The sequence below is a fragment of the Manis javanica genome, chromosome X, assembly GCF_040802235.1.
Source record: "Manis javanica isolate MJ-LG chromosome X, MJ_LKY, whole genome shotgun sequence".
Classification (NCBI taxonomy): domain Eukaryota; kingdom Metazoa; phylum Chordata; class Mammalia; order Pholidota; family Manidae; genus Manis; species Manis javanica.
In genome coordinates this window covers 8,638,333-8,660,675 of record NC_133174.1, presented here as the reverse complement: position 1 = coordinate 8,660,675, position 22,343 = coordinate 8,638,333, and the positions used below count along the sequence as shown (strand labels likewise).

Below are 22,343 nucleotides of genomic sequence, written 5' to 3'. Positions count from 1 at the left end.
AAAAATAGAGTCACACAACAAAATGTTCTTGAGATTTATTCACATTGTTCATGTATAAGCATTTAATTCATTTTTATTGCTTAGCCATTTTCCACCGTATGAATATAGTAGGATTCCATCAAATGGCCATACTACACTTTGTTTACTCTTTCTCCCCTTGATAGCCATGGGTGAATAGAACCCACAGTCAGTAGTAGAGGGGAGAGTTGGCAAGTGTCAGCTGTGGCCTCAAGAACAGCTGCAGGGATGAAGGCTATAGTTATCACTAACTTTCCTCCTAAAGCTTTTTGCAGAAAAAGAGACCAACCCTACTTGAGAGGCTATTCCGGAACTTATTGTAAGGTGCGAGGGCCTCCGAGTGGAACAAAGGATGGATGGTAGGCAGTGCTCTGAGCACGACCTAGGTCCTCTTTAAAAACTGAAGCACCCACTTCCCCAGCTGCTGGAAGTGCTAGTACCTGATGGCCATCAGCTGCAGAATGTTGACTCAGCCAATGTTACAGTCCTTCCCTGGGGGAAGCCGGCAGCCAGGAGTGGGCGAACTGAGGGTAGAAAAGCCAGGCCTCCCTCACCTCGAAGCAGGGCAGCTCTGAAGGGCTGTCTCAATTGCAGGGCTCCCTGAAAGATCAACTGAAGCACCCATTGCAGCTCTTCTGCTGTTCACCTTCTCCCTCTGCTTAATCATACGTCACTCCTCACACGTGTTCCTATGAGCAGTCTCCAGTAACGCTTTCACATGAAATGTCACAGTCTCAGAACTGGCTCCTCCTGGAATCTGACCCAGAGCAAACAAGTTCTGAAGTAAGGTAAAGTCCTCCAATTGTGTTCCTCTGTTTCAAGAGGGTTTTGACAGTTCTAGGTCTTTTGCATTCACATGTAAATTTCAAATGCGCTTGTCTATGTCTACCAAAAAACCTGTTGGGATTTGGATTGGAATTGTATGGAGCCTGTGGATCAGTTTGGGACTGAGGTTAACCTATTTCCGTGTGGATATTCAATTGTTCCGGGAACATTTGTTGAAAAGATTATCCTTTCCCTCATTGAATTACCTTGACGTGATCATATCATCTGCAAATAGACAACACAGGTTTGATGGAAGTTGGGAAAGCAGATATCCTTGCCTTCTTCCTAATCTTTAGGAGAAGTGCTTGCTTGGTCTTTCACCAACAAGTATGTTAGCTGTAGGTTCCCCCTCCACCAACACCAAGTTGAAACACCATCTTTACAAATTCCCCTATATTCGTGGACTTATTCCCATTGATTTATCTTTTCCTACACTAGTATCACAATATTCTAATCACTATAGTTTCATAGGTCATGTTTATTATCAGGTAGAACAACTTTTTATTTTCTATTATCTTGGTTATTTTCCACTTCTTCTAGATACAGTTAAGAAAAATATTTATTTGTCCCATTTTTTGTTGTTGTTCCTCTGTTTCTACTTTCTTAGTTAATCAAGTGTTGTTCGATTTTAATTCCTCTATTGACTTTTTATACCTCTTTGTATTACTTTGAGTAATTGTATTCTAAACATTACAATATGTGTCCTGAACTTATCAGAAACTATGTAGATTTAACATTATGCTATTTCACATAAAATGTAAGAACCTCATCCAGTATAATTCCATTAACCTCACCTTGTTAATGTTGTTATATATATTACACCTATACATATCATTAATGCCAAAGTACTATCTTTGCTTTAGAGAGTCATCTGCATTTTAAAGAGATTAAGATTAAAAATGAAAAGAGTCTTTTACATTCGTGCAAATACTTATCACTTCCAGTGTTCTTTATTACTTCTTTTGTACTTGAGATACCATTTGATGCCATTACCCTTCAGCCTAAAGAAATTCCTTTCCCATTTCTTGCAGTTCAGTTCTTTGCTTGGAACAAATTCCTTGTGCTTTTGTCCTTGTCAAAATATATCTTTGAATTCTTTCCTTTTCATTTTTAAAAAACACTTTCTCTGGATATGTATTTCTGTGTTTTTTTTTCTTTTATTTCATTTAATTTTTTTTCTGGATATAGAATTCTGGTTGAATTTTTCCTTTAAGCATGATTAAAATGTCATTCCATTGTCTCTGGGTAGCTATTATATCGGATGAGAAGTCAGCCATAACTCATACCATTGTTTTTTAATGTCTCCCTCCCCACAAGCCACTTTTTTTAAGATTTTCTCTTTACCTTTGGTTCTCAGCAGTTTGACTATGATATGCCCAGGTGTAGTATCATTTGTAATTTACCTGCTTGATGTTCCCTGAGCTTCTTAAACCTATAAAGTGGTGTTTTTCACCACTGGGAATATTTCAACCATTATTTCTTCATTATTTTTCATGCTCCTTTCTCTCCAGTCCTTCTCAGACATCAGTTACACACATGAAGATCACTTGATATTGTCCTACCTGTCATTAGGAAAGCTGCTTATTGTTTTTTCGGTCTCCTTTTCTCCTTATTCTTCAGTTTGGACAATTGTTATTGATTTGTCTTTAAAATTCATTGATCCTTTCTTGTGCCAATTCCAAGCTGCTATTAAGTCTATCCACTGAATTTTTCTTTTCTGTTATTGTGTTTTACAGTTTTAGAATTTCATTTGGTCCTTTTTCATAGTTTTTGTTTGTCTCTCTACCTCGGTTTCCCATCTGTTCACTCCTTATAATAATTTGTCATTTAAGTTCTTGGACATGTTTATAACAGCTCTCTCAAAGTTCCTGTCTGCAAATTTTCATCTGTTTTTATTCACTGCTTTCTTTCCAGACCTTATGTCACATGTTTCTGTTTTTTGCACGTTGTTTTGGTTTTTTTTGTATGTTGGACATTTTGGATAATGTTTTAGAAAATCTGGACTGTTATCCCCTGTGAATTATTGTTGATTTTTGTTTTGCAGGTATTTAAATTACTGATTGGTAACCTTGCACTTGTGGAGGCTTGGTTTCATGCTTTGTTAGGATGGATGGGTTTTTATTTGTCCTGAGACCTTAGGATTAATCTCTTAGTCCTGTGACAGAGTTTTAGCACCCTTGGCATGACCTTTCCTGAGTTTCAGTGCAAATCCCAAAGTATTTGACAAACCTACATAATTTGGCAGGACTCAAAGTCCAAACTCTGTCTTCTCTGTTGTGGTCAGGAGTTTGAATCTCTGCCCACATTTTCCGGCTCTCCGGCTGTTGCCTTCCACTAGTATCTTTGGATGCCCCTTTATGCAAGTTTAATTCAGGAATCAGCCAAGGATGTAAGGGGAGATTATACACAAATCTCTATGCATATGTGAGATGCATATAAAGGATTTAAGGGGAGATTATATGCAGCCACCTCCATGACTCCCTCTTTCCTAGGGTTTTATCACTCAAATTCCAGCCACTCCTGAATCACCTAACTGATCTTCTGACAACTCTAGCCAGTATGAAATCAGCTCATCTTTGGGTTTTAGCATAGACTGGAGAATACCTTCAGAGGAAAACGATATAAGCTTGGATCTTACCCAGTGCAGTCCCCTGATTTCAAGAGTCCAGTCCTATTTCTGCAGTCTTTTTGTCACTTTCGAGTGCCTTCAAATAGTTATTTAGTTAACATTTTGTCAAATATTTTCAATTGATATATGTAGGAGAGTTAGTCCAATCCAGCTCCCCTGCCCTCACTAAAATTCTCTCTATGTACTGCTTGTTAACTTGCTTTGTTCACCTAACACTTCAGCTTGAACATTTTCCTTTATAGTTAGGATTTCTTCCATAATATGATTTTTCAGGTTCAAGCATAATTTTTTTTCAGATAAACCTCACTATGTCAGTCTGAATCATGGAAACTGCTAAAATACATAACTTTTAGTTTTCTCATAAGGACACCATGACAGTCTGGTTTGCAGCACCATGGAGATGGGGAGACTATTAGGTAACCTTTTGTGAAAATTCAGAACTTCACAAACGATTCCAGTGAGAGAGTTCAAACAACAGGTGATTTCTCCCTTCTGGCTGCACCTTAACTGATATACCAACCTTAGGGATATTCAAACACCTTGATTCATGTTCCAAAAGGAACCCACCTCCTCCCCTCAAGAAAAGCAAATGCTCTGTGTACCTTTCAGATATTTTTCCATTTCTCAGCATGTGTTCCCTTTCCCCACTAGTATTTTCCTCATGGGAGCTCTAGGTAAAGGTGTAGGAAGAAAAAATTGACACTAATAGCAATGCTTTACCACACATCAGGGCTCTCACCATTACTTTATTTTTCAAACACACTCTATGATTTACAAACACAGTAAAACAAGAGAGCTTGACAGGATGTTCTAAGTTTGTGAGGAACTCTTCATATATAATACTGAATGATAAACACCCAATCTATTCAGAGACAAACTTGGGTGCTTTTTTTAATACACTCTTTGGCAGCTCTCACCACTTAGAGTAGGTAAAAATTTCAAGCATTAGTTTTCAAGTCTGACAAGTTTCATATTCAGATTGTTTTTTCAATTCTAGAGTTTTCTAAGCAATTCCATCTCCTGGAAAAGAAAATATCTCTTTAAAGTTTATGCCTGTGTTTATTATTCACCATGGAGAATAAATAGCTGAAATGAAGTGACTGCATAATGAGGTTTCTCTTTAGTCATCAGAATAAGGAACACAGCTTTTCCTGGATTATTATTCTGCTGTTGGGGTTTCAGAAGTGGAGCTACAATTGTCTTTACTCAGGACACCTGAGTGCCTGCATTAAAAATCTGAGCACACTGGAAAACACAATGTTCCCCAGGCCTCAAATCATTAAGTGCTCAGCACCAGAATGTGTAAAGATACCACTGCAGTTCTCCATCTCTGGGATAAAAATGCTGGCTGAAAATTCAAGTAATAAGCTTGATTAATTATGCCATGGTAGTTGCACCAAGCTGTTTCAATAAGAAACATATATTTTGAGGGACAAAAGGCATGTTTATGTTTATTTCGATCAATACCCTTTCAGTTGGTCACGTAAATTGATGAGTGGCTTGGACTAAACACACTGCCATTGAATTGCAGGTGAGGTGGTAATTTTATTTTGCTTAGGGATGAAGAAAATATTTCAATTTGAATTTCCAAACTTTAAGTTACCACATCATCTGTAAGGAAAGTCAGACTTCTGTCTGGTAACCACTAGAGTAGCCTGTACGCTCTGAGTTTTTCAGGAGCTATGGTCAAAGCCCTATACTTCTCAGACTTCCCAGCCTGCCCTCAGGGAGAGGTTTGATCCTTAAGTACAAGAATGATCTGTAAGAGCTCACTCAGCAACAAGAAGCAGGCTGACAAAAATAAGAAAGATGAAAATAAGGTGCAAATAGCATTTGAGCCAAAGGCAGAATGTACTGAATGAGTAATTAGTGACATTTGAAAAGGAAGAATAATAAACACTATTGAAAACGAACACCACTATAGGAGAGACAAGGACAACTGACGGGGTAAACAAGACCTTCAAATCAGTAAAAATAGATAGAAGTTGGACTCATCAATGTAAGGTAATAATCCCACGTGAGTTATAAGAGAGAAAAAAAACATCTGAGCTGGCTGTAGATAAAGGTGAAAGATAAGCTTGAACATCAAACAAATAGAAAAATAGAGTAGGTCTACAACTCAGTAGCAGAAGGAACTTGGAACTAATATTAGCTTTCCCTGTTCCCAGAATCCTTTCAGCCACCCCAACATTCCATGTAGCCCCAACCTTTCTCACTGGCTGCTCTTTCCCCTTCTCCCTTATTCCTTCTTATCAGGGCCAACAGTAAATGAATAATTTCTTCCATGTTCTCATAGAAAATGAATAGCCCTTCATACATTCTGCATTTCCATTCCAGACTCTTCTCCAAGGCCTATATTTTCACAGCTAAATTAGCCATCAAGGTATTTTCCCAGAGAGTTCTGGTGCCAGGAAATAAGAAATACAGATGAGGGAACTGAGGCTTGAAGAAGCTTAGAAATGTGCCCCAGGTTAACTGGGTAATAAGTGACAGAGGCAAGATTCAGTCTCTAGAGCTTCACTGGGCAATATGGAAGCCACTAGCCTCATGCTGCTACTTAAATGTAAATTGTACTTAATTAAAATTAAATAAAATTAAATTTCAGATCCTCATTCTCACTAATCACATTTCAGGGGCTCAAGAGCTCATGTGGCTCGTGACTACCGGACTGGGCAGTAAAGATATAGAACAATCCTGTCACCCCAGAAAGTGCCTTTGGGCAGTGCTTCTCAAACGCTGTACAATTCCCAACTACATCTCTTGCCCGGGTGCCCCCACTGGAGACACTCACAAAACCATCTCATTCCTTTTATGTTGGACTGCCATCTGCTGTGCCATTTGCAAATGAGAAGAAACAGGCATAGTTACGAGTACAGAGTCTGCAAAACTCGGCCTAGTTTCTCTGATGTGTGTGAAGGCTGCCTCACGCTCTGCACAGGTGTCCTGCCTTTAGGTGAAGAAATCACCAGACCGTGCTCTTGTGTTGGTTCTACTGGCCTGGGGGACTCCTGACACGATTTATCCTCTGGAAGCAAAAGCCTCATTTCATAATCAAGGCACTGGCCACGAACCTTCCAGAAGCGGCAGGTCTTTTCAGGAGTGGTCGTGTTTCCTGCTCTCCCACCCCCATTAAATGACAAAGTACAACTGTGTCAGAGAAAGTGCACTGAATGGTGTTGCACTGATAAGGACATGCCTATGCACTCCCTCTAGAACAGTCTGTCTGCTCTGAATCCTTTCTTCTGATCTCCCGACTCCCTTGATTTCTCTGCTTTTGTTACTCAATCTGCCACCATTTCTTCATTTTGAGCTTTGATAGCAACAGGGATGATTCATCAGGACTGAATGCCTTTCAGCCAGTGGTTCTCAGCTTGGCTTGGCCATTGCAGTTCCCTGGGGAACTTGGGAAAGTCTCCATGCTCAGGCCCACTGAAGAACCAGGACATTAGCATCTCTAGCGATGAGCCCCAGGCATCAGCATTTTCACCAGTCTCCAGGTGATTCCGAAGTGCTGCCTGGTGGTCTGGCATCACTGCCTGACTTGGAATGCCTGTGCTGTACAGGTCCCCACACCTGACTGCATGAACATTGCCTGGGGAAGCTGAGGAAACATCCAGCCCAGGCTCCTCACCTCCCAACTAAATCAAAATCTTGGGACTTGGCAGTTAAGCTATTTGTATTTTTCTAAAGAAGCACAAGAGATTCCGAGGGAAGACAGCTTTGCAAACACTTGCCTAGGAGCATTTGCAAGATGCCTGGGGACCAGGGCAAAATCGTGCAGTGACATAAAGCTGCCACTCTCTCCTGCACTTCAGGCCCCTGGCAAGGCACACCAGCCTCCCACCAGCCCAGCACTGCAAACACCGGAACCCCACACCTGTTCTCATGTTGGTCAGACACCCCCAGGACCCCTCCCTGCTTCCATCATGCTTGGGTTTTATCTCTACTTTCCAAATAGGGAAGCTGAAATAAAGCTGACGTCTGGAAAATCCTCAGAGAGTTCCTACGCAATGGACCCTTTTCCATTCACAATACAGATTTCCCACCTCAGGATGAGTCTCTCCCCTTAGCACCTGACCCATTGTGTAATTCAGTCCAAGGTCCCAGCATCTTGCCTTATGCACAGTAGGTGCTCAATAAGTATTTGAATGTGAATGATAAATGTGTAGAAGTATTGCATTTATAATATGATATTCAAAGGCTCTTTTAAAGATCTTTTTACAAGTCAAAAAAAGTCCCTTTTGTGACCATCAAATCAGTTCGGTGGCACATCTTTTCATACAAAAGTAGTAAAGTAGAATTTAGGGAAATAAGTTAAATTAGCAGAAGATGGACCCTGCAAGCTATCTAATTAATGAGCTGGGAATTAATGTCACTCCGATTTTAAATCAATTTTCTGAAGTAGGTGGAAGGGCCCACTGAAACTTTCTCCCACGTATTTGTCGGAATTTTGCTCTTAAGTACATATAAACTAACCAGAAGACCAAAGCAAATAGAAACAAGATTACTTTTCTCTAAGGGGATCTCCTTAGAAGAAATGCCAGCAGTTTCAGCATTCGGGGCCCCAGGCATATATTAGAACTGCCTACAGTGGTTTTTCTCCTACTCAATCACTGGAGGTAGTTAGAATTGATAATCAATCAAGGATGCTCAGCCAGGGGCCCTATAGAAAGAGGCAATGACTGTTCCCAAGAAGGGGGATTTTCCTTCCTTCCTTCCTTTTGCTTATAATTCCTGTTTCTTATGTAACAAAAGTCTATTTTTAAGGAATAATAAATTTAAGTGTACCAGCTCAATAGTGAACACAGGGAGTTCGCTGTTTATTCAAGTGGAAATTAGAGAGGACCTTTCCATCGCTGTGCAAAGATGGATTAGGTGGCCAAACTGGCGTTCACTACGTGATTAGAATCTTTTCCTTTATTGGGAGCTTTCCACCAGTTTAAACCTTTGATGATAAATATTAATCCACCATAGAATGTTTTCTCCATCACACAAAATTTTCCAGTTGCATATTACTTTATACATTCTTCACGGATAAAGAAAGACTTCAAAATGGGTCTTGAAAGTAGCTTTAAATAATCTAAACATTAGGAAACCTGTATGCAGGAAAATCTGCCTATAATGATAAAAATTTGGAATCTTAAATATCCACAGATAGAAGACCGTCTAGCAAATTATAATATAACCATTTGGAAGAATATTTTGAAGTCACTTTAAATGTTGATTATGAAGGGTGATGACCTGGAAAATGCATGTCAATATGTTTTTAAACAACAATATATAATCACCACAGTGATATGCCACTTCATGCCCACTAGTACCTGTCAAATAGACAAGTAGTAACAAGTGTCGGTGAGGATAGACAAATTTTAATACTCATGCATTCCAATGGGAATGTAAAACTGCACAGCTTCTTCGGCAAGCATTCTGGCACGTCCTCAAAATGTGGCCATGTGACCCAGAGTTACACCATATGACCCAGCAATCCCACTCTTACATATACACCCAAAAGAATTCAAAACAAGTGTTCAAATACTTGTGCACAAATGTTCATTGCAGCACTATCACAATAGTCAAAAGGTTAGAAACAACCCAAATATCCATCATTGGATGAACAGATAAAGAAAATGTGGCATATCCATACAGTGGACTATTATTTGGCCATAAAAATGAGTGAAGTACTGATCATACCACACTGTGGATAAACCTTGAAAACATTATGCTAAGTGAAAGAAGCCAAACATAGAAGACCAGATACTGAATTAATCCATTTATATGAAATGCCCAGAATAGGCAAATCTATAAAGACAGAAAATTTCTAGTAGGAGGCCAGTGCCCGCTAATGGGTACAGGTTTTGTTTGGGGGACAATGGAAATGTTCTAGAATTGATTGTGGCAATAGTTGCACAAGTCTGTGAACATACTGAGAAAACCATTGAATTGTAGACTCTGGGTAAGTTGTATGGTATCTGAATTATATCTCAATAAAGCTATTTTAAAAAACACTCCTACTTCTACGCATATTGTGACTAGAGAAAAGCACGTGCATAGAGAAAAAAGTTCAAATGTGAAAATATTTTGAAATGCGATTATGCAATTATAATGACCAAAGAAACAAATGGAAATGAAACCAGTTAATGAAGAGCAGTCAGTGCAGGGATCGCCCAGTCTCATCCCAGCACAGAGCCCTTTCCTGAGTGTACTATTGGCCTCTTGTTAATAATAAATATGAGGTTTGTTAATAAACTGTGTTCATTGCTGTTTACCCTCTTCCCTTAGAATCAGCACTTGGAAGAATACCTCCGCCTTTTTCTTTGACCCACCACAAGTTTGTTGATTTGAGTACTCCACCTCAATGCAAGAACCAAGCTAGTAGTAAAGTGGGGGAGGAACATGAAAGGGGAAGGAATTTTATTGTGCTCCGTAGGCTTGTCTCCTCTGAATTTCCATTTGGACTCCAAAGCAGGTGCATGTTCAAAGACAGCTCTACCCTGCAACCCCTTTGCCCCTCCTAGCACCGAATCGTGACCTATTACCACTGAGATCATCCGGAGCAGAGTCAAGCAAATGGTCTCAAGGACCCTGACACAAAGCCATAGATGTCCCCAAATAGAAGGAGACATCTTTTTGGTGAGAATGAGCTGCCTGGCACTGTGTTAATTGTTCACATACATTAGCTCATTCAAACTTCCCATCAACTCTACGGTGAGCACTAATAATATTTACATTTTCAGGTAGATATAGGCAGAAACAGTAAGTTGCTCAAGGTCACAACTAGGAAGACGAGGAACAAGAATTTGAATACAGGCAGTCAGGCTCCACAGCCTCATTCTGTAGATCAGGGTTCCTGCCCCCCAGCACCAGATGGTACCATGCTGTTCTGTGCTCTGTGGCACGTGTAGCAAGATCACTGGCCTCTACCCGCTACATGGCAAAAGCAGCCCCGCAGTGGTGACAATCAAAAGTGTCTCCAGTATCACCAAATGTCTCCTAGGGGGTAAAATGACCTCGAGTTGAGAGTCACTGCTAGAGATGGGGTCATATTGCCAGTCTGTGATGACTAGTAAGTAGCCCAACCCATATTCAAACCTAGGATGACCTGCCCCATGTGCTATCACGCTGTACTGATCGATACGGCAGTAAAACCAAGAGCACAGAAAAAGAAAAGGGAGTAAAAGAAAAATGAAATTATTATTTTCAAATGATTTGCTTTTGCTTGAAGCAAAAGAAATAGAAATAGTCTCTAAAGACTCTTAAAGAAACAGACTGTTAAAGAAAGAGTCCCAAACATACTTATGCTCAACTAAGACCAAACAGGGGTAGTCCATAAAGCAGTGTTTCCCAAACTCAGCTACCTATTAGAACCACCTAATGAGCTCTCAAAGTGCTGGTGTCTGAGTCCCGGCCCCAAAAGATTCTAGTTTAATTGCTCTGGGATGTGGCCTGAGTTTAGGGTTTTTAAGATAACCTCTCCAAGTGCTGCTAGTATGAATGCAAAGCTAAGAACCACCGCTGTAAAAGATTAAACTACTTCATTTATATGGGTCTTATCAATTATGCATATTAAATTGATTGCATTTGTTTAGCTTAATAGAAAACCAATGGTTACATAATAAGTTGAGTACATAAATTATTCTCAACATCCATGAAGCTACCAATCATCAAATTTGTAGATCCTCATGGTATTCTAGACCCACAAGGGAAAGTATTCTGTAGTTCCTAACCTTTTGGCCATCTTGTCCCCCATCATCATTTCCAATAGAAAAGGAACAAAAAAGGTGGAAAGGGTACTGGTTATTCATAATTTTTCATAACATGAAAGTGTGATGGCAGAATTTTTTTTAATTACTGGATAAGATATGGTTTGGAATGGTTTCAGGGCTGTAAGCACTTTTGGATTATTCTAATATGTTTGGGTAGGTGATTTCTAGAAGTTCACCTTGTCCCTACCTCCATGAACAATCCAGAATTCAATAGATGCAACAAATGCATTTTTAATATGTGATGTATTTGGATAACAACAGGGCAGTGTAGGTTTTCAATAACATACCCTTCAAATTATGGAAAAGATAACCGGTTTTTCAATGAGTTTTCTATCACAATGACCAGCAAATCTTGTCTGATGTAGACACAACATTGCTATTCATTCCAAATAGATTCCCTTTCATTCCCTGGACAGTCTGCACCTGCACATGGTAAGCAATAAAACAGTATATGCACCTTCCAACCCATTATCCGGTACTAATGATCATTTCTAATCACGCCGAACAAAAATTTCTCCAGCAACTTGCACTGATTCTTACAAGATGGTCATTTCTCCTACACTGATCTAAGTGTAGGTCACTTCTTTCACATAGATCCATAGAATCTATAAGTTTCTTTAGAACTAAGCAAAAGAAACCAAAAATTATGTCCCATTATAAGTTATCTTTTAACCACTGAAGGTTAGGGGGGTGCGTTTGCTTTTTTTGTTTTGTGGTTATTGCCAATTTGTCGGGTATTTAGGGGAAGAAAGAGGAGGTTTGAAAGTGTGGTAAGTTTTCCTAGGCCCTGAAAGTGCGTAAATACCTTCAAGAGCGGGATGAAATTCAATAAACTATGGTAGAAACTCTCCTCAAAACAATGCCTACATATTCACTGTGACTAACATTGAACTTGAAGATAGCACTGAACCTAGGTAGCAGAAATACCTGAATTTATATAGCACATATATTTAATTCAGTTTTAATAACAAAAGTGGTCCACTCTATTCCTACAGTTAATTATTTTGCAGGGGAAAAAATGAGGGTAGGGAGTATAAGTGCCTATTGCTTTTGAGTTTTCACAGCATCAGCAACCTGCTTTATGTGTTAAAAATATGCCTTTTGTGTTCAAAATGTGTGCTATGTATTGGTTGGCTAAAGGAGAAGATCCTTGAATCACATAAATCATTATTCCCCATTTTGTATAATTTCTGCTTTTTCTTGTTTTATTGCTCCTTTCTAAATTGGAGATAAACTTGGACCAGGATGAAGTCTATGAATGGAAAGGATGAAGTGACATGGGAAAAGAATGGAGAGGTGCAAGCGTGGGATTTTTGATGACTATGGATCGCTTGAGTCTGCTTTCAGTTTCCATTGATTTGTTGGTGTTGCCTGGATCCACTACTACTATGCTTTCCGTCTGAGAGCCAGGATTTTATGTTCCCTACAGCAGCATGTCCCTTGTGCAGAGGTCATTTCCCTGAGACCTCCGTGTGGCCAGGAAATAGCCAAGAGCTGAGAAACAAGCCAAAATACCTCTGAGCGATCAAAATAGATACGGCCCTGTCTGCATCATCCAAACACTTACATAGAGTGGAAGGCCCTTTGGAGCTCTCTGCAAACTCTAGTAAACTCGATTGCGTGATTTTCCAACAAGGCACATTAGAAGCAGCAAGCATGTTAGGTGGTTAGGGAAGGAAGTTTGCCAAAGGCTGGGACACTGGCATCCGTGCAAATGACACCTGATAGATGGCAAGAGAGAGGAAGACCAAACAGCACAAAAAGCATCAGGGAATCAAAACTCAGAGATCTGATCATGCCATGTAGAAGCAGATAACCCTATACCTGAACTGTGCATGAGGACATCATCGTATTCTAGTGTGGGAGAGAAATTGACATTCACCGTGGTAAGCTTGAGATTGAAAGAAAAGAACAGGATATGTTCCGGAAACTGCTGGAAAAGGCAGGATGGGATGCAATGCATTTTAGAAAGATTTCTAGCCAAAATGGTTTTGCTGTTGTCTTTGTGTTTGAGTTAAGATCAGGAAAAAAATGATCTTTTAAATTTTAGTCTTTTAATCAGTTAAAAAATTTTTAACAAAATACCAAATTCATAAATCATTTAAACTTACCACTTCTTCCCTCTAATGCTGGGTATTTTAGGCACTGCTGTATTTCAAACAAATAATGAAAATCTCTTTAGAAGTGTCATGTTCTGCCAATATCACTATAACAGCAATAATGTGAATTAGGAAGGAAAGACAGACACAAAAAGACAAGAGATATAGAAAGAGAGAGACTACTAACTCTCTGATATGTCAAGGGTGTTAAAAAACAAAATTCAACCGAGTAAATCTGAAGATTTAATTGGCTTTTTTAAGCTACTCATGAATTGGGCAGCATCTCCTCCAGCGGGTAGAGAGAGGCTCCGGGGACTGTACCGAATGGAAGGTTTTCATAGGCAGAAGGGTGGGGCAAGAGGTTATTAGCAAAAGGAAAAAAGGGATTGTCACAGGTCAGGACATCTTCTTTTTGGGGGGTAGGGGAATGGCAGGGCTTTTACCATGCACACCACCTCACAGGAAATTTCATATTGACTGTTAAAAGCTCACATTCCTGGGATAGGTTGAAACTATGAAGCCTTGGTTTGCTGGGGGGGGCAAATGACTCCATTTTGGACTTTTCCTTTTCCTTTTTAACAGAAGTTATTACCATTCCACCTTTAGTGCCACTTTTTCCCAGACACATATGCTCTCGATTTTTACATAGTTACTAACATGACACATAATTCATTCTGCTCTTATTTTGCTTATCATTCATCACACTTATTTTCCATGCACCTCGAAAATAGTCATAATTTTCATTTTGACGGCTGCCTAGTATACCATGTTCCTAAATTGCTTCCAATTTCACTAATTATCCATAAACAATTAGTAAAAAGATAAACAAGCCCAAAATGGATTGACCCTTTAACAATCAATCTGATATTTCTTGGTCAGCGCCAGTGAAGTAATCTGCATAAAAACCCTGCCATTCCCTTCTCCCCAAAAAGGAAGGTACCCTGGCTTGAGACAATCTTTTGCTAATAACTTCTTGCCCCACCCTTCCTTATAAAAACATTCCATTTTAGCATCTCTGTTTGCTCGAAGGGATGCTGCCCTATTCATGAATCATTTAATAAAGCCAATTAGGTATTCAAATTTACTCGATTGGATTTTGCTTTTTAACACAGTATATAAAAAAACATATATAGCTATTATCCTTTTATAGTTTTGAATTACTAGCAAAGGGTAAGTTCCCCAAAATGGAATTCGAAACATATCTAAAGTAAGTAACTCATCTGAAGGGTGATCTGTTTTATGAGGTTGTGGTAAAAATAAGGTGGTAACACTAATCAAAGCCCTCTTCCCTGCTGACCACTCATTCGGAGCCTGCTGCCTCCCACTGCGCTGAATTGGCCAGGAACCTGGGGATTCAAATGCTTCACAGTGAGAAACACTCGAGTCTGGCTGCCATCTGGTGGCCACTTCTGACAGCTGCAGTTGTTCAGTTACTCCTGTACTCTGGCACCGATGACCCATGTCCACGGCGCTCACACCGTGAGCACACATCACCCGTTCTGTGAAGCAGGCCCAGTGGGCATCATTGTTCCTCCATTAACAGATGAAGACAGGCTCTAAGAAGTAGTGCCTTGACCAAGGTCACACAGCCAGTAAGGGACAAAGCCAAATCTTCCACCCCCTAGAACAGGGCTTTGCACATTTTACCACATGACCTCATCATGTACAATATCCATGCCAAGAAGAGTCTGAAAATATATGGAGGGGGGCACTATTAACTTCATTTTTTCGTGATCTATAAAGGGGAATATGGCACATTAAATATAGGTGTGTTTTACTTCTGTGTAATAACCTGTAAAATATCTTCTGAGAACAGAAAACATACCATATGTGAAGTTATGCTCTAAAAAAACCCCTTACATGTTGTTGGGCTTAAATGATTTAAGCCAGTTGAAATTAACAGTATTACTTAGAGGCCAACTTTAACCTAACCTGAGCTTGCTGATGATATAATAACTTTAAAAACAATGTGAAAGCTTAGAGCTGGGAATGCAGTCTATAAAGCACCCATTATTGAACTTTACATGTCTAGTTACACATCTTTACACATGGTGATATATGTCACTGTAGCATATGCCTGAGATTAATGTTCCCCCTGTTTTTTCTCTATCAGTAATTTGTACAGCTGCACCCTCTGCTGGACGGAGATAGGTACTGTTTTGAAGAGTTACACACATAGTGTTTATAATCTTATCTATTTAAGCAAAAATTTTCATTACTTGAATTCTGAGTAATATTTCATAAATTAGTTGGCTCCATCCCACACCAATCCCGTAGCTCTACTTCTAGATTACTGATAAAGAATCTCATCTACTGAAGATTCAAAACACTATTAAAAATTAGCTCAGTACTATTTAGTATTATCAGCTGATAGTGACTCTTGCCACTTCTTAAAAAAGTACTCATAATTAAATACAATAATGTAAAAATGGACTAATCTTTTTGGTTTCCCTTATATCAGGAAAACGCATAATGAAGCCTTTCGTTATAGTATTTAAGTTTGCAAATATACAAGGAAGCACGATTATTGCTCCATTTCATTTCATGATTTCATTTAACCAGTATTTATTCCCATGTAGTATGTGAGGTTTTTATGACACAGAAGCAAGTAAGGCACGGCCCCAATTCTCAAGAGTTTTATCATTGAGTGGAAAATGCTGAGAAGTAGATTAAGAACATAGAGTAGCATGTTGTGAACCCTGGGAAAGCCCAGACCCCCCTTCAGTGAAGGTCTTACTCCAGCCACGGAGAGCCGCCTCACCCAGTGCCACGCCCCTTCCCAGGGGCCCACGTGCAGCAACTGCTGCACGTGGTCAGAAGGGCCCATCTAGCTCCCGAGGTGCCCATGGAGTCCACAAAGACTGTTGTTAGCTCACATCCAAGTTCAGCTCTTCTCTCCACCCCAGTGGGTGATTTGCCTCCAGCCCCAGGATACTTGGCAGTGTCTGGAGACGGTTTGGGTCGTCACAACTGGAGGGAGAGGGTATGTGTGTATGTGTGTGTGTGTTAGTGAGTGCTATCGGCATCTAGAGGATAGAGGCCAAGGATGCTGCTGAATTTGCCACAATGCACAGAACAGCCCCACAGCAAAGTATTACCCGGTCCAGAGTGTCAATATGCCCGGGTTGAGAAACCCTGTTCTACCCACTCCTGCTTCTTTCAGGTGTTGGTCCTAAGGTCATTCCTTAATAAACATCCTGCACCCTAATCTCCATCACAGAGTCAGCTTCCTGGGGAAGAGTTATACGATCGGCTCTACAACAAGACGCATTTGGTTGTATATGTGTGTGTATAAGAAAAAGAGTAGTATGTACTTGTTTAAATTTATTAATGTACAAAACACGTGGAAGGTGCTCCTGCATATACTAAAATTGGAAGGCTACAGAGATTAGTGTGACCCCTGTGCAAGGATGACATGCAAATTCATGAAGCATTCCAAATGTTTTCTACGTTGACAGATAGTAACTACACTAGTTGGGGTGAGGATTTAATAATATATACAACTGCTGAATCACTATGTTGTACACTTGAAACCAATATGATACTGTATGTCAACTATACTTCAATAAATAAATTAAAATAAAATAAAGCCAAAGTATTCAGCCAGCAAATGAGGCAAATAAAAATGGAATTAATGTTAAAACCAGAATGTCATTTTGCAAAGTAAGATATATATGTATAGATAGATATATAGACATAGATAGCATCAGTTAATTTTTTTGCAGCAGTGGTTTTTATTTTCTTTGAAATTTGTATCAGAAAAATGTGTGTCTATGTCATTATTGGAGATTTGTCAGTTTCCTTGTATTTACATAATTAACTGTACGTTCTTAGTCTTGATTACTTAAGTCTGATGCCTACTTCAAGGTGATGACTATGGGTTGCAAATCATAGGAAGCCAAAGACATTTTATTAACCAAAAAATGGTGCTTCCAATAGGCCAGGTAGGAATGGATTTTCCGATGGCTCACTGTTCAGATCCATAAGGCCTAGGACTGTGCTGACATAGAGAACGTGCTCCATGAACAGTCACAGAAGAGTAAAACAGACAAATGTATTTTAAGGGAGAAAAAAATGTGGGAGGATATACACTAAATATACCACGATTATTTTAAAGTAATGGTGTTGGGAGTGCCGCTTTCCTTTGTGCTTAAGTGCATGTGGTGTCTGAGATGTGTGGTGGTGTTCTTGTGTTTAGTTTAATCTTGTGTTTTGTTCTGTGCACTAAGCACATGTTACTTATGCAGTTTGGGGAGGGGAAATGTGGTAGCTGCAGAGAAAGAGGACATGGTCAGTAGTATCAAATGCTGCAGAGAGGCCAAATACCAGCTGATGGGAAGAGGTCGGCAGAAGCCTTGGTGGAACAGTTCTGCTGGAACAGACCTGCTAGAAGAGAAATGGCAGTGGTTTGAGTTGAAAAGGGGCAAGGAAATCAAGGTAGCCCACTTTTTACAGCAGTAGGACCAAAAAGAGAAGTAGAAAGAACAGCATGGAGTGAGAGATGAGAAATCAACCCAAACTATTACAAAGATCAGAGTGCCTGAGCCAGGTGGGTGCTGATGAGGAAGGAGTTGGGGAAGAGAGGGGAATAACTGAGGGCATGAGGCACCGGTGAGGACGGGGAGGGGATCCAGAAAACACGAGGATGGCTTGGCCTAGGCAGGAGCCAAGGCACCTCTTTCTCTAAAACAAGAGGCATGGTGAAGCAGAGATCAGACAGTGATACAGCTGTACCTGGTCATCTGCATTTGGTCAGTAGGAGGGGATGGCATCTGCTGAAAGAGAGGGTCTGAGTGGTGGGGCAGACGAAGGTGAAATCTAAGGGAAATTGCAGGAGAGGCCCTTGGAGGGACCTGAAGCCAGGACCCCACTAGGGAATGCTCCTGAGAAATGGACTTTCTGTTCTGCAGCTTACAAACAAGAACTCAGGACTGTTTGCAGGTGGTTTAGCACCACTTCCTTGACCCAAGCAAGGGGACTGGCTCCCAACGAGTTCCTCCACAACTCTCATGTGGCAAAGGGGACCAAGGGTGAGGGGCCTAAAAAGCCCCATACGATTCGCCCTGGATTCCCACACCTGGCAGGGTCACCCACACCTGTACATCCTGAGGGGATCCTTGTGGCCCCAACACCAGGGGCTGGGATTATTCTCTGCTACTTCCTACTTTAGACAACGGCCTCTGTAGATTTCCTTGCCCTGGGGGTTTAAAGAAACTGCATCCTCTCGCCAGGCCTTTCAGTCAATCTCATCTCCAGCTGTTGCAACAAGCAGGCGGAGAGTTCTCCAGAGCATTGAAAAGAAGGCATGTCATGCTGCACCCAGAGCCTCATTTTCTCCCAGTACTGTCTTGCCTCCCTCCTGGACCGACCAGCCACTCCCAGGATACACTGATACTGGTAGGAAACTGCTGTGGCATATGGCCTTAATAGACCGTGGACTTTCAGATGCTCTGTTGAAAGGAATGGTTCTCAGCTGGAGACAATTTTGCCCCCCAGGGAAGATTTGGCAATTTCTGGTTGTCACAAATGGAGAGAGAATGGATAGGGTTACTACGGGCATCCGGTGGGTGGAGGCTAGGGAGGCTGCTAAACATCCCATTGTCCAGGGCAGCCCCGGCCACAAAAAGAATGATCCGGCCCCAAATGCCAATAGGGACGAGGGTGAGAAACCAGCTTCAAAGAGTTCTTCATCTGAAAAGACCCTTTAAAGTTTTGCCAAAATCCATTTAAGGGTTACGTATAATTTGAGGTTTACACCTGAGACAAATGACAGGCCATACCCGAGGATGAGGAACGGCAGGACTTGTAAATATCCACCAGATGGCGCTACAACACAAGTAAAAAATCCAACCTTCAGCAGCCTCCGCTTCAGAATCCAGTTTCACTCCCTGGTGAGCCCTCGAAAGTGACAGTGCCCATCCTTTTCCAACGGGAGTGTCATTTTGGGGGGTGCTTAGTGTTCCCCATCACCGATAGTTTATGCAAGTGAATTAAAAATGAACAATGACTAAAAGTCAGCCTGGAACATGAAAAACACAGGGCCACCTCCTCATTCGGCCACAGTTTCCAAGATTCCTTTCCTCTTAATGTTAGGCGGGAAAATAGATATGAGCGGGATGGAAAGAGAAAAAAGCCAGGAAAGTCCACCAAAAAGACCCAAAGTTAATCAATTAACGCTCAAGAAGGCAAGAGTAACTTGGCCTGGAATGTTTGAATGTTCCCCAGATAAAGGAGGGTGCCTCAGCATAGCCCATGTATGTATTGTGTTAATCATGCAGGCCCAGCCGTAAACAACATAGTAAAAGGCAGGAAGCATTCCAACTTAAAGATTGTATTTTAATACCCAGGAAAAATGTAAGGTTCTTAACTTACTCTTTAGCAAACACTGTAACTCAGCCCACCTTGGGGGCTGGGCAGGCAGCCTGTTTGATCTGCTCCCAGACCAAGACGCCGGTATCCCAGGGAGAAATCAGAGCAGGAAGTTCCTTGTGTTACGTTAATTCTAAGTATTCAAAGACCACTTAACAGGTCTGCACCCCCAGCCCTTAGTCACATTCCTGAAAAATCCTTAAAAGGGGGAACCCCCAGCCTTTCAGGGAGCTCCTCTCTCTGAGGTCACCCGCACTTTCTAAGTGTGTAACCTTTTAATCTTAAACTTTCTCCAAACCTTTCAGGGTGCCTCTTCTTGCTGAGGTGGCCTGTATTTTTTCTCTCTTTAAGTCATTTTAAATAAAACTTTCACTCTACTTCCCTAACTGTGTCTCTGCCCTTCAATTCCTTGTTGCGGCAGGGACAAGGACCGAGGAAAATCACAACGCTCCCCCAACATTAGGATGGCTGAAGAATGAATTTCTGGCCACTAGTAGGATTTGACCAGAAGTGTTATGGTCTGGGTAGTACCCTTAAAGCAGCGGTTCTCAACTAGGGGTGACTTGGCCCTCCAGGGGATGAGTCCCTGGCCCTGTGGATCCACCTTGCACACGGAGACAGCAATACATTTCCTAATGGTTTGAGCCCCTCTTCTCCTGGGTCTCTGTCACAGCAGCCAGAGTAATACCATTATATATATTCACACACTTGGAGCGCTATAGCACATCTCTCAGTCCTCCAGTAACTCCTCTACCTGAAACGGCCATTGTAGGCCTAGCTTTGCTCTACCTTTCCCCCAGGCACCCCCCACACACACACACCCAGTCCTCTCACCCTGGCAGCTGACCCCTCTTCTCTTTCCTTCTCCTGATGTGGTTTCTTCCCTGAGGCAGAGAGTCCCCCAGGCCCCAATTATTTATCAGCCTCAATCCATACCTGACTTTTCTCAGCAGACACCACACCCCTGCCATCCACTCCCCATTCTATCTGTAAATATCTCACTTCCTCCCACATCCATTTTCTGAACAGGGAGGAAGAATCTTGTCTAAAATAACCCCCCTCAATATACACATACTTTATGGCCCTCACCCTGCTTTCTTGTCTTCATATAAGTTACCCCGATGTACAATTATTTATCTGTTCATTGTCTATGCTCTTCTCAACAGTGCTCATTTTTATAAGGTCAAAAACTGTCTTACTTGTCATTGTATATCTGTAAATAGAATACCACTGACCAATAGTCCAATAGAAACATATACAGGCATCTATTGTTGAGTTCAGCTTTGTTGCACTACACAGATATTGTGGGTTTTTTGTTTTTTGTTTTTTTTGCAAATTTAAAGTTTGTAGCAACCCTGCATTGACCAAGTCTATTGGCGCCATTTTTCCAATAGCATTTGCCCACTTTGTGTCTCTGTGTCACATTTTGGTAATTCTCACAGTATTTCAAACTTTTTCATTATTATTGTATTTGTTATGATGGTCTGTGATCAGTGATTATGACTCACTGGAAGTTCAGATGGTGGTTAACAGTTTCTGGCAATAAAGTATTTTCTAATTAAAGTATGTACATTGTTTTTCAGACCTAATGCCATTTACTGCTCACTTAATAGACTACAGTATAGTGTAAACATAAATTTTATATGCACTGGGAAACCAAAAAATTCATTTGACTCTCTTTACTGCAGTGGCCTGCAACCCAACATACAGTGTCTCTGAGTTACGCCTGTAATGCATGTTAACATCTATCATTTTAAATGTTGTAATAACTACATTAATAAAGTAAAAAGATAAAGGTGAAATTAATTTTAATCTTATATTTTATTTAACCTTAACATCCTTCCCTAACATGTTATCACCATTAAAAAGGGAGATAATTTACATTCTTTCTCTCATACTAATTCTTAAAGGCTACTGTGTAATCTACCCTCACAGCACATCTCAGTACAGACTACATTTCAACAGCCATCTGTGGCTAGTGGTTGCAATGCACAGCACAGACAGAATAATACTTGAGGTGTATGTATTAGGCATCCAGTACATACTTGTTAAAGGTAATATACTTCTATACTATTTGATTCTTCTGTAGTTATAAGAATAACATTGTGATAATGTCCACACCATTGATAATAGTCTAATTGACTTAGCCATATCCTCTTATAAGGCATTTGTTCCCAGTTTTCACTATTTAAAAGAATTCTGCAATAAACATCCGGTTTGTATTTATTTTTCCTTGGAATAAATTCCCATATGTGGAAATTCTAGACGAAAGTATGCCTTTTAAGGTTCTTGCAGCAGTTTGCAAAATCAACCCCCAGAAATATGCCACTTAGACTTCGAGTGGCTTATGCTTGGTTATAAACATATCCTCTGTGATAACTGGTCAGACATTGCTGATAATGATTGTGATAAAAATGTTAAAAGGTACTATTTTTTGTTCGCTGTAACGCACCAGGCACTGTGCACTAGGTATTATTTACATCTTACGGGTGAGAACCTGAGGTTCCTAGGAGTTAATAAACTAAGCGTTACAGTCGCAAACTCAGATCCGGGTGCCTTTAGTGCCAAAGCCTGTACGTCTAACCCCTGGGCCACGACAACTGTGTATGTTAGTTGTGTTTTTTTTTTTTTAAAGAAAAT

General features: G+C 40.6%; 1 pseudogene; it reads left to right on the top strand.

Moving 5' to 3' along the window:
• Window positions 1-16,680: 16,680 nt before the first annotated feature.
• On the top strand, window positions 16,681-16,779 carry LOC118972791 (U6 spliceosomal RNA; annotated as a pseudogene).
• Window positions 16,780-22,343: the final 5,564 nt, after the last annotated feature.